The sequence below is a fragment of the Schistocerca cancellata genome, chromosome 2, assembly GCF_023864275.1.
Source record: "Schistocerca cancellata isolate TAMUIC-IGC-003103 chromosome 2, iqSchCanc2.1, whole genome shotgun sequence".
Lineage (NCBI taxonomy): Eukaryota > Metazoa > Arthropoda > Insecta > Orthoptera > Acrididae > Schistocerca > Schistocerca cancellata.
This window is the reverse complement of record NC_064627.1, coordinates 318,899,226-318,911,775: the sequence shown is the minus strand read 5'-3', so window position 1 is coordinate 318,911,775 and position 12,550 is coordinate 318,899,226. Positions and strand designations below refer to the sequence as shown.

The 12,550-nt window shown below is 41.9% G+C and overlaps 1 pseudogene; it reads left to right on the top strand.

The window, feature by feature from the left end:
• Positions 1–777: 777 nt before the first annotated feature.
• LOC126163564 (5S ribosomal RNA) lies at positions 778–895 on the top strand (annotated as a pseudogene).
• The last annotated feature ends 11,655 nt before the right edge of the window (positions 896–12,550 follow it).

Below are 12,550 nucleotides of genomic sequence, written 5' to 3'. Positions count from 1 at the left end.
GCCCATCGCGAGTGATATAAAAATATATAAACAATTTACATAGTAATGTTGCTGGCTATTATTCATAACAATCATGTCATTAAAAGAGATATTTTGCACGGTGGACCCCAAAGAACAAATAGCAACATGAAATATTCAGCATCACAAATGGAAAAACTTCAAAAGCATGGTACAGTACGTTTTAGACCAGTATATTCCGTGCAAGATTGTTAGACATGGGGGAGGTAACCGTTGTCCACTAAAGGAAAGCGGAACTTAGAAGTTTAGTGTCCCGCCGACAGCGAAGTCATTAGAGACCGAGCAAAAACTCGAATGAGGATGGAAATCGATTTTGCCCTTTCATAGGAACCACTCCGACATTGACCTCAAGTTCTTCTTCTTCTTCTTTTCTCCTGTTTCTCGGCCACATACCATGGTTGTACAGGACTGATTGTTGTCCCATTTCTTGGGTGGTCGTCCGGGCAGTCGTTTCCATTCCGGTCATTCACGTTCACAAATTTTAACAGTCTTTCGGCGTCCTTCCTAAAGGCATGACTTCCAGTTTCTCTTTTTCGTCTTCATCGCTTTATTTATATCTGGTATTTTATACTGATCGCTTGTCTCTGTCCCATTTGGCTATTCCCTGCATCTGTCTTTGTACCTTCATGTCCACTGCCGTTGACTTTGTTGTGTCTTTCTCTTTTCCGCTTTATTTTCCGCTGCTTATGTCATAACAAGAACCACTATTTTTATTTTACCCTCAGTTGTCATAAATTTGTTTCCCCATACATTAATTTAACCAACGGCCTCGCCGCAGTGGTAATACCGGTTCCCGTCAGATCATCGAAGTTAAGCGCTGTCGGGCTGGGCTAGCACTTGGATGGGTGACCATCCGGCCTACCGAGCGCTGTTGGAAAGCGGGGTGCAGCCATCCCTTGTGAGGCAAATTAAGGAGCTACTTGACTGAGAAGTAGTAGCGGCTCCAGTCTCGGAAACTGGCATATGGGCGGGAGAGCGGTGTGCTGACCACATGACCCTCCACATCTGCATCCAGTGACGCCTGTGGGCGGAGGATGACACGGCGGCCCGTCGGTACCTTTGGGTCTTCATGGCCTGTGCGGGAGGAGTTTAGTTTTATACGTTACTTTACAGGCACCCAGCCATCCCTACAGCCTTTGTCATTTAATTTTCCGCTTCCATGGTTAAGTCTTCATAGCGGGTGGTAACATTTCTTAGAGAATTAGAGCTAACCACTTGTTCAATTGACCCAACAAACACTTCTAATTTACATCCTACTGGTGTCTTTCTTTTTGTATTATCATAATCTGATTTGTTAGATGTAGTTCCCAAGTTACACTGATTACCTGTTTTACTGAATTGATAAAGCAAAATTCGCATACTATCCTCATTATTTGCTATCACCTTAGAATCATCAGCATGACATATAATATTCACCATTTTATTACCAATTTCATATTCCGGTTCCTTTCTTACAGCAGCAATGATATAGCCCATTATTGAGCCGACCAGGAGTGGGATTAATGAGTCTCCTTGTGTAATTCCTTTTAATCTCAACGAGTTTCGGTTGAAGAAATTAGGAATTTGTTGTGGGATATCGTGGAATAGGCCCGCGTCAGCCGCTATAGTTTCATGAATTTCTGATAGGTGGCGGCGCTATACGTAGCCTTCGAAATGGCATTCGTAACAGAAATGCGTTCCAAGCTTATGGCTGTCATTGAATTTCTTTTTGTGGAAAACCAGAGCACTCTGATATTCATAGGCACTTGCAGAGTGTCTTTGGCGATCTGGCACAGAATAAACGCACGTTGAGTCGTTGGGCGAGACGTCTTTCATCATCTCAACGAGATCAAACAAACCTGTCCGATCTCCTGCGTGTCGGCCGTCTGCACACAGCTGTTGTTGCTACACACTAGTGAAATCAAGGACACAGTAAAACTTCTGCTCACACACACCTTTATTCTCACACGTCCACTTTACAGTTACAGTTGAAATATATCCGCTGCAGAGGGCAGCACAATGTACAGGCTTGACTGAGCCTATCAAGGAAGAAGGTGCAGTTTAATATGATGGGGTGCTCCACTAATTCCCACATACCAGTAACAGCCTTTGAAAGCACAAATAATTTTTCACAGCAACCAACAGTGCCACAAGATGTAGGAGATATGGCCTTGACGGGTGGTACACCACTCGCAGATCCTAAAGGAGACAGTGAAGATTTACCTATTGAGATCCTGATTGGAGCTGATTATTACTGGAGAATCGTGACTTTGGAACAACCAATCAAGGTATCACCATCATTGGTTCTTCTCCCAACAATCTTTGGATATGTTCTCAGTGGAAACAGATCTAGCACCACCATCAACAGAGCAACTGTCAACTTTATTCAGGGCAGCTGCAGTGATATAGCTGATGAGTCAGTGCGCCGATTTTGGGACCTGGAGACAATCGGGATAACAGGACATCAAGAGCGAGCATTAAAATCCATGGACCACCCTATTTATCAGGAATCCCGGGTTTCGGCACCAAAATGTTGCTACACACTAGTGAAATCAAGGACACAGTAAACTTCTGCTCACACACACCTTTATTCTCACACGTCCATTTTACAGTTACAGTTGAAATATATCCGCTGCAGAGGGCAGCACAATGTACAGACTTAACAGAATACCAATAGATGGCGTAGGAGTCTTCACTCCCCGACAGCTGTGAACGCACGAACACTCTCATCCGAGGTGGTCGACGGGTCAGACTCAAACACCTCGATGACAACCGAACGTCTCTGTTGGTGACAATTTTTTTTCGAACAGGGGTTCATCACTTCGAACCTTAAACAATTCGGTAATCCATAGTGGTGCCTCACTACCTCTCCTCCGAAGACAAAGTTCAAAGCTGCCCCCTCAGCCGGTCTTCTGGGACTCTGAAGGGTCTATTCTGTATAATGTCTTCCCTCAGGGCGAACGATCAACTGTGAAGTGTATTAGGTTATCTCCAGGAAATTCAAGAAACGACTTCATCGAGATCGTCGCTAAAAAAGATGCAAACGAACTTCTCCTTCTCCATAACAACGCAAGGCCTCACACAAGTCTGCGCACTTCAGAGAGGCTCACAAAACTTCACTGGACTGTTCTTCCTCATCCATTCTAAGAGTACAGCCCGGATTTCCCACCATCCGACTTTCATCTGGCTGACCCAGTGAAGGAAGCAGTAGGTTGATGATGGGGAGGTTATTGATGCAGCAAGACATTGTCTCCGACGTCGACCAGTAGGGTGGTACCATGTGGGCATACCGGCACTTCGAATCAGGTGCGTGACGTCGTCCCATTGAACGGAGATCGTGATGATAAGTAGGATTTCGTAGCCATAAGAGTGGGGAATAATATTAAACCAAACTCCTCCCGAGCAGGCCATGAAGGCCCAAAGGGCCCGACCGGCCGCCGTGTCATCCTCAGCCCACAAGCGTCACTGGATGCGGATATGTAGGGGCATGTGGTCAGCACACCGCTCTCCCGGCATTATGACATTTTCCGAGACCGGAGCCGCTACTTCTCAGTCAACTATTTCCTCACTTTGCCTCACCAGGGCTGGGTGCACCCCGCTTGCCAACAGAGCTCGGCAGACCGGATGGTAACCCATCCATGTGGTAGCCCAGCCCGACAGCGCTTATTTTCGTTGATCAGACGGGAACCGGTGTTACCACTACGGCAAGGCCGTTGGTTGGGGAATAATATGGTGCATTGGAATCCTGAGAAAAACCAACCTCCTTTCAGAAAAAAAAACTCTTGCATTAATTATTGGGCGCCCATAGTAATATGATTTCGTTTGTCAATATTCCGTCCGTTTTAATGCTCGATTTATTACCTGTGTATATACAACGATGTTTACGATACCCTTTGGCTCTCCCTTGTCGATAAAGGTTTGAATTATATCCGTTTTGTAATTCTGTCACATGCTTTTGACAAGTCAACAAAACACAGGGGGGCAGGGTTATCAAGCTCTATGGATTTCTCCGTAATTTGTCTTAGTGCGAAAATAACATCTATGGTGCTGCTTTTTTTCCCTAATCCTTCCTGTTCTTCTGCTATTTCTATATCATTCTGTATTCTGCCTCTAATTACTGAAGTTAACAGTTTTAAGGTTGTATCAAACACCGTAGTTTCTTGCTAATTATATAACTTTTATCTCCTTTCTTATATTTTGAATTGTAACACTTTCTTTCCATTTTCTTGGTAACCTACCTTTCTTCATATTACTCTTCAATAAAGTACCAAGCAGTTGATATAATATTTCCTCCAACATTTCGTTAATTCACTATATACATGCAATTCCCATAGAGATTCCCAATTTTTAAGTATTTTATTGATGTGAATATTTCCTCCCTTGAAATCCATTTGGTTGTTATTTTTCTGTATTGTGGTGGCTTTCGCACTGAATTTTGTCTTAAGCGGTTTAGAGTAATCGTTGAAGTTCTAAATGGGGATGGCCGGACAGGAGTCGTTCAATTGCCTTTTTATAAAGGTTGAGGATATAAGTGAAGTCCAAGTCTAGTTGGCAGAAGCAGAAGAAAGCCCAAATGAACGAAGGAAGGCAATGCGAGAGGCGTTCAGTCAACTCGAAAGTAAAATTCTACCAATATCCATAAAACTTAAGAAGATATGTTCCTTCGAAATGTAATGAAGCGTATCAAAATCATCCGTGCAGCCACTTTGTGACCAGGCTGAAACGAAAATGGTATACGAAAGATGACGAATTGGTGTCGGAATACTAAATCCAGCCTTCCAATATTCAGTACTAAAGATTGTAGTACTATTCGTCCCTTCAACCATTGCACTATATCCGAATTGACAGCTTTTGAAATGAACAACTGCGGAATAAAAGGTCAACAGAAATTGCTCAGCAGCAGAAAAACATATGGTGTGGATGAGATACGTGTAGTATTGTAACGAGACTATGCGAGAGAACTTGCTCCACTTCTAGCAGTTGTTTATCGGTGGAACAAGGAAGGGTACCAAATGACTATGAAAAAGTACGAGTTATTTCCGTTCTCAGGAAAGGGTGTCGGATAGATACACATCGCCCGCCGACATCAGTCTGTTGCAGTATTATCGAACGTGTTTTATTACAAAGCATTATGACCTTTCAGAGAAACGTAAATCTACTGTATCACAACCAATAAGTATTCCACAAACAGTGACCCTGCGGAACTCTTCTCACTCTGTTCGTCCAACAGCGCCCAGATCGACACCGTGATTCTTCACTTTCGAATACTTTGGACACAGTTCAACACTTTTGGTGGTTGTCAGAGCTTTTACACTCATATAGTTTCCATGTGTTAATTTGACTGTTGTCTCTGTTTTGTTAACTGCATTTTTCTTCAATTTAAAGTTACTGCATATTTGTTTAGCGATTTTTCTCCATATAATCAAAAAATGTTTATCAGTTTAACCTGTTATATGAAACTTTATTTGTAAACATATTCTTTCATTGTAAATTTACGCAGTGTGAATTGTACGAAATATATAGTAAAATACCTTGTCTCTTAGGTCAAATGAAAGTGAGGAATTAATGAGATAGAAATTCGCTAAAGCGCGGGCGGTCATTTACCGTGGTATGGAAGAAGTATTTTCAAGTAATGGGTAGACTGTGATGAAAAGAGAAGGGACAGGGGAAATTCTGGAACGGGAAGGATATGAAGTGATGCTATTTTTGAGAAATTGTCAGTGTAAGAAAGTGAGCTGTGTAATGGCATCGTGGTAGAACGTCTCGCTGGACTTTTAGTCGAAGCATTACGCATATAAATTATTCAAGGCGAGCGGAGGCGAACCAAGAAAGAAGAGAAGCGGATCGACAGACGAGTTAATTTGATGAAGAAGAAGAGAAGAACGGAAGAGATTAAAGGCGGTCAACAGCAACATCAGAGTCATGAAGATTATTAACTGTTTGCTGTATTATTGAAAACCGATAGGTGGAAGGAGTGTATCCAGGTGAGGATGCTCACGCATCAGTGACCGAGGCAGAAAATGCTAAATATACACACATTACTTCCCTGTAGCATTACATGGAATAGACGTGTGTGCATACAACGAAAGCTTAGACCTACCTGCCACAAAAATAGTTCTTCAACAGAGAGCTGCACCACTGGGAAAGAGTTTTGCTATATTAGATAACGCAATCACTGTTGGGCCGTCGCAGAGTGATAGAAATATGTATGTGTGCGTTTGTGGACGGGGTGGGGGTGGGACTGAGGGTGGAGGTACATAGCGTTTGTGTTGGAAAGTGAAACTCGTTCATCACTTTGATTTCCGGAGCAGTATTTTGGAGTGAAATAGTTTTCAGCCAGTTACACTATATTAAACTGGAAACTCCGCAGGCATCTCGGTTTGGACAGAGTAGTCCAACGATATACCACACGGCATACGGCGACACGCGACGTTCTCTAGGCAGAGATACGAGAACCTCAGGACGACTGTAGGTGTTCCATTTTATTACATAAGTGAAGGGCCGAAGTCTTTCAGACCTACAATCTGAAGTATAGATATACAAGGAGTTCATCTTGGTCAGAGGGGTACCTGTATGAAAAGCCAGACAGACGCGTGGTTACTGAAAAGGGCAGCAGCCTTTTCACTAGTTACAGGGGCAACGGATGATTTCTCTGGCCTTATAACTTCAACCAGAGTAGGCATACCGTGCTGTTACTGCGAACGACTGAAAGAGAGGGGAAACTACAGACGTAATTTTTGCCGAGGGCTAGCACCTCTACAATATGATCACATGATGATGGCATCCTCTTGGCTACAATATTCCCGAGGAAAAATAGCCCTCCATTCGGACATCCGGACGTCAACTGCTCAGAAGGATGTCACCATCAGGAGAAACAAAACTGGCATTCTACGGATTGGAGTGTGGAATGTTAGATCCCTTAATCGGGAAGGTAGGTTAGAACATTTGGGATACAAATTAGTTGAAGTTAGATATACTGAAAATTAGTGAACTCCGGTTGCAAGAGGAAGACGACTTTTGGTCAGACGAATAAAGGGTTATAAATACAAAATAAAATAGTGGTTATGCAAGGATGGGATTAATAGTAAATAAGAAAATAGGAATTCGGTAAGCTACTATGAACAGCATAGCGAACTCATCCTTGCAGAATTTTGCACAGAGCAAAACTTAATCACAGCTAACACTTGTGTTTCAAGAATCGTAAAAGAAGGTTGTATACATCGAAGAAGCCTGGAGATACTGACAGGTTTCAAATAGATTATATAGTGGTCAGACAGAGATTTAGAAACCAGGTTTTAAATTGTAAGACATTTCCAGGGGCAGATGTGGACTCTGACCACAATCTATTGGTCATGAACTGTAGATTAAAACTAAAGAAACTGCAAAACGGTGGGAATTTGAGAAGATGTGACCTGGATAAACTGACAGAACCATAGGTTGTAGAGAGTTTCAGGGAGAGCATTATGGAATGATTGACAAGAATGGGGGAAAGAAATACGGTGGAAGAAGAATGGGTAGCTTTGAGAGATGAAATAGTGAAGGCAGCAGAGGATCAAGTAGGTAAAAAGACGAGGGTTAATAGAAATCCTTGAGTAACAGAAGAGATACTGAATTTAATTGATGAAAGAAGAAAATACAAAAATACAGTAAATGATGCTGGCAAAAAGGAATACAAACGTCTCAAAAATGAGATCGACAGGAAGTGCAAAATAGCTAAGCAGGGATGGCTAGAGGATAGATGTAAGGATGTAGAGGCGTATATCGCTAGGGGTAAGTTAGATACTGCGTACGGGAAAATTAAAGAGACCTTTGGAAAAAAGAGAACCACTTGCATGAATATCAAGAGCTCAGATGGAAACCGAGTTCTAAGCAAAGAAGGGAAAGCAGAAAGGTGGAAGGAGTATATAGAAGGTCTGTACATGGGCGATGTTCTTGAGGACAATATTATGGAAAAGGAAGAGGATGTAGATGAAGATGAAATGGGAGATATGATACTGTATGAAGAGTTTGACAGAGCACTGAAAGACCTAAGTCGAAACAAGGCCCCGGAAGTAGACAGCATTCCATTAGAACTACTGATGGCCTTAGGAGAGAGAGCCCTGACAAAACTCTACCATCTGGTGAGCAAGATGTATGCTACAGGCGAAATGCCCTCAGACTTCAAAAAGAATATAATAATTCCAATCCCGAAGAAAGCAGGTGTTGACAGATGTGAAAATTACCGAACTAACAGTTTAATAAGCCACGGCTGCAAAATACTAACACGAATTCTTTACAGACGAATGCAAAAACTCGTAGAAGCCGACCTCGGGGAAGATCAGTTTGGATTCCGTAGAAATGTTGCTACACGTGAGGCAATACCGACCCTACGACTAATCGTAGAAAACAGATTAAGGAAGCATTTGTAGACTTAGAGAGAGTTTTTGACAATGTTGACTGGAATACTCCCTTTCAAATTCTGAAGGTGGCAGAGGCAAAATACAGGGAGCGAAAGGCTATTTACGATTTGTACAGAAACCAGATGGCAGTTATAAGAGTCGAGGGACATGAATGGGAAGCAGTGGTTGGGAAGGGAGTCAGACAGGGTTGTAGCCTCTCCCTGATGCTATTCAATCTTTATATTGAGCAAGCAGTAAAGGAAACAAAAGAAAAGTTCGGAGTAGGTATTAAAATCCATGGAGAAGAAATAAAAACTTTGAGGTTCGCCGATGACATTGTAATTCTATCAGACACAGCAAAGGACTTGGAAGAGGAGTTGAACGGAATGGACAGTGTCTTGAAAGGAGGATATAAGATGAACATCAACAAAAGCAAAACGAGGATAATGTAATGTACTCGAATTAAGTCGGCTGATGCTGAGGGATTAGATTACGAAATGAGACCCTCAAAGTAGTAAAGGAGTTTTGCTATTTGGGGAGCAAAATAACTGATGATAGTCGAAGTAGAGAGGATATAAAACGTAGACTGGTAATGGCAATAGTATAGATTTAAGTGTCAGGAAGTCGTTTCTAAAAGTATTTGTATGGAGTGTAGCCATGTATGGAAGTGAAACATGGGCGATAGAGAGTTTGGACAAAAAGAGAATAGAAGCTTTCGAAATGTTGTTCTACAGAAGAATGCTGAAGGTTAGATGGGTGGATCACGTAGCTAATGAGGAGGTATTGAATAGAATTGGAGAGAAGAGAAATTTGTGGCACAACTTGACCAGAAGAAGGGATCGGTTGGTAGGACATATTCTGAGGCATCAAGGGATCACCAATTTAGTATTGGAGGGCAGCGCGGAGGGTAAAAATCGTGGAGGGAGACCAAGAGATGAATACACTAAACAGATTCAGAAGGATGTAGGTTGCAGTAGGTACTGGGAGATGAAGAAGCTTGCACAGGATAGAGTATCATGGAGAGCTGCATCAAACCAGTCTCTGGACTGTAGACCACAACAACAACAATAACAACAACAGCGAACTCATTGTCATAGCGGAGGCAGACGCGAAGCCCTCACTTAAGACAGTAGTACAAGTTTATATCCAGACTACCTTTGCAGATGATGAAAAAATTGAAGAAATATGTGACGAAATACAAGAAATTATCCAGATAGTTAAGGGAGACGTAGGAAAAGGAGGAGAAGAAAGGCAGTAGGTGAATAGGGACTGGGGGAAAGGAATGAAAAAGCAAGTCACCTGATAAAATTTTGCACAGAGCATAATTTAACGTCGATAACACTTGGTTTAAGATTCATAAAAGAAGGTTGTATACTTGGAGACCTGGAGACACCGGAAGGTTTATAATGCTTAGACAGAAATTTAGAAGCCAGATTTTAAATTAAATATAAGACATTTCCAGGGCCAGGTGCGGACTCTGACCACAATTTATTGGTTATGACCGTAGATTAAAACTGAACAAATTGGAAAACGGTAAGAAAATTAAGGAAGTGGGTCCTGGATAAGTTGAAAGAATTAGAAGAAATTGGGAGTTTCAGAGGGAGCTTTAGGCACAGGTTGCTATTTGAACCATTTTTTGATGTGGCATCTCTTAAGCGGTTTGTATGCTGAATCACTTCCTGTTGTCCAGATCCTTCAACAGCGTGTTTTCGACGCCTGTGATGCTATTCGAAGAGAGAGCGGAATGTTCGAAAGAGTCCGTCAATCCATGATGCGACGTGACGTATGAACGTGTGCATTGCATCTCATGGAGACCACTTTGAACAATTGTTGTGGGGCGTGGATGCTATGCAGCTCTGTACTGTGTTGGCAGGCACTCTGTCCGTTTTCGGAAACACATTCACAAGACCTTTTTTCCTTCATTTCCTAACAGGAATTCCACCCTCCCCCCCCCCCCCCCCCCCCCGCCTGCAGTTTGTGGTTTTATTAATGTTCGTCCTGTGTTATAATGGGGAGACGACGGCACCCTGAGGGACTACTGCTTTGTGTGTGAAGGGGGAATGACTTTTGATTACCAAAGCGTGCTTGCAGTTTTCTATTTCCAATGACGTTAACTATTAATTGTGACATTTCAGTTGAGACGATGTATTTTACCATGCTGTGAAGAAGTACTGCTTGCCATATCTTAACGAAGTCGTGTTCTATGTCCAGAAAATAGGCAGGATCTGTTAACTTCAAGGCTGCTGCTACTTTGCTAGTTAGTCGTAATAATTGATCAGCGGTTCTGTGACTGTTTCTAAAACCAGTTTGCTCTTGTGTAAAAACTGATGTTGTCTTCCACAAACTGTAGTTAATTATCACTTCAAAAGTTTTGCCAATTACTGAAAGTAATGTGATAGGTCTGTATGAGTTAGATTTTTTGGGTTTTCCAGGTTTTGGAATCATTGTAATGTGCGCACGTTTCCATTATGATCGTAAGGTCTTTTTGAGTTTAAGTTTCTTTCAACATAGGTTTTAGTGTCTGAGCAAGTCCCTGTGGTAGAAAGAGCTCGAGATGAAATCGTCCAGTGCCCTCATTTCCAGGAGCAGTATTTTTGCCGTTTAGTATGACAGGGGCTATTTGACATTCAGTTATTTCTTTGAATGGCGGATGATCAAGGGGTGTGGTACTTTTGTATAGAAGTGAATGAAGTTTGCTAATAATAATTTCCGCGTGGTTGTCGTCAAATTTGGGGTCCTGTGGATCATCGTGTACATTTTCTAGTAAATCCCGGAATATTTCAGCCTTCTCCCTTTCGTCCGCCGTGTTGTGGTCAACGATTTGTAAAGCTGGATCTTCGGTGAACGATTCTCTTGACTTTATTCCAGAAGAGAGTGGGATTATGTCGGTCAAGTCCTGGTCACTCGCTTTCCCATCTATTTGCTCTGAATAGGTGAGTCTCTGATTTAACGTGATTGTTAAGATGGTTCCATTCGCTTTTAGTCCTTTCATTAAGCTATCGTTTAATTTGTCTATATGATTTTCTCTTTCCTTTGATTAGGTTAAGAAGATGTGTAGGGAATCTGTTCTTATGTTCTATGATGGTTTTCTTTGGTGCATTGTTAGTTACAACAGATTCTATAGTTTTGGCGATTAGCTGTTAATATTTGTCAAAAACGTCTGTGGTGTTAATGGCTGTCGTGTTGGGTTGTTTGGTTAAAAATTCTGCTCTGAAGTTTTCTATATTAAAGTTTTGGAGCCTGTGAAAGTTTTGTTATTTTGGTTGACTTTTTTTGACGTGGGCTACAGTCGTTGTTATCATGACGGCAAGGTGGTCTGTGGAGATATTAACACCTATTTCCACTTCACTTCAGTGAGTAGCCGTTTGTGGTCAGCAAATAATGTGATCAACTATGGAGGTTCCAATGCGACTAATGAAAGTAGGAGAAAAATTTTCTAGATGGATCAGATTGTCGTTTAGAGCTGCAGTGTTGAGATCGCTATTTTTGTTGTTGGTTTTGTCAACAGTGGAGCATTATGATTTTCTGAGATGATTTCTGGGCCAAGCGTAGAGATGTAACCAAAGAGATCTGTTGGTAGACCCTCAGTGGGATCTACAAATACGCATACGAAGAAAATCATTTCCTGTATTTACCCCGTACCTTTAGAACCATAGCTTGGGGCGTATTTCTGATAGTCAGTTTTACTCTTAAATCAAATTTTACAGAGGCCAGTTGTGTATTAAAGATGACGACCTCTCGTTATGAACGTCTTCCTGTTCCTGGTTTGGATTTGTCTAAACTATGCATACATAATCGAGAGGACTTATGTCTTTGCGGAAGCGTTTGGTTTCGGCAGTTCCAATAACTATAATGTTTCTTTCTCGAACTAATTGTTTCTAGGAGATACTTTTAAACATAGAAACCATTTGCATTGACAAAGCATATAGCTGCAGTGTATTTTCTGGCTTGAGTGTGAAAGGATTATCAAATTTGTAGGATGTAGCAACAGCTTAGACTTCGGATTGTGAGTCTGGCGGCATGCTGATATAGATGCTTATGTTGTTTCAGATGTTCGTAATTTCCACATCCCGCCGGAGGAATTTTCTGGAAACTGCTTTTATTGTTTCGGTAATGAGGAATCTACGTACCGGAATAGTGTTGAGCAGTGCGGTGGTGAACGCACGAAGAAAGTT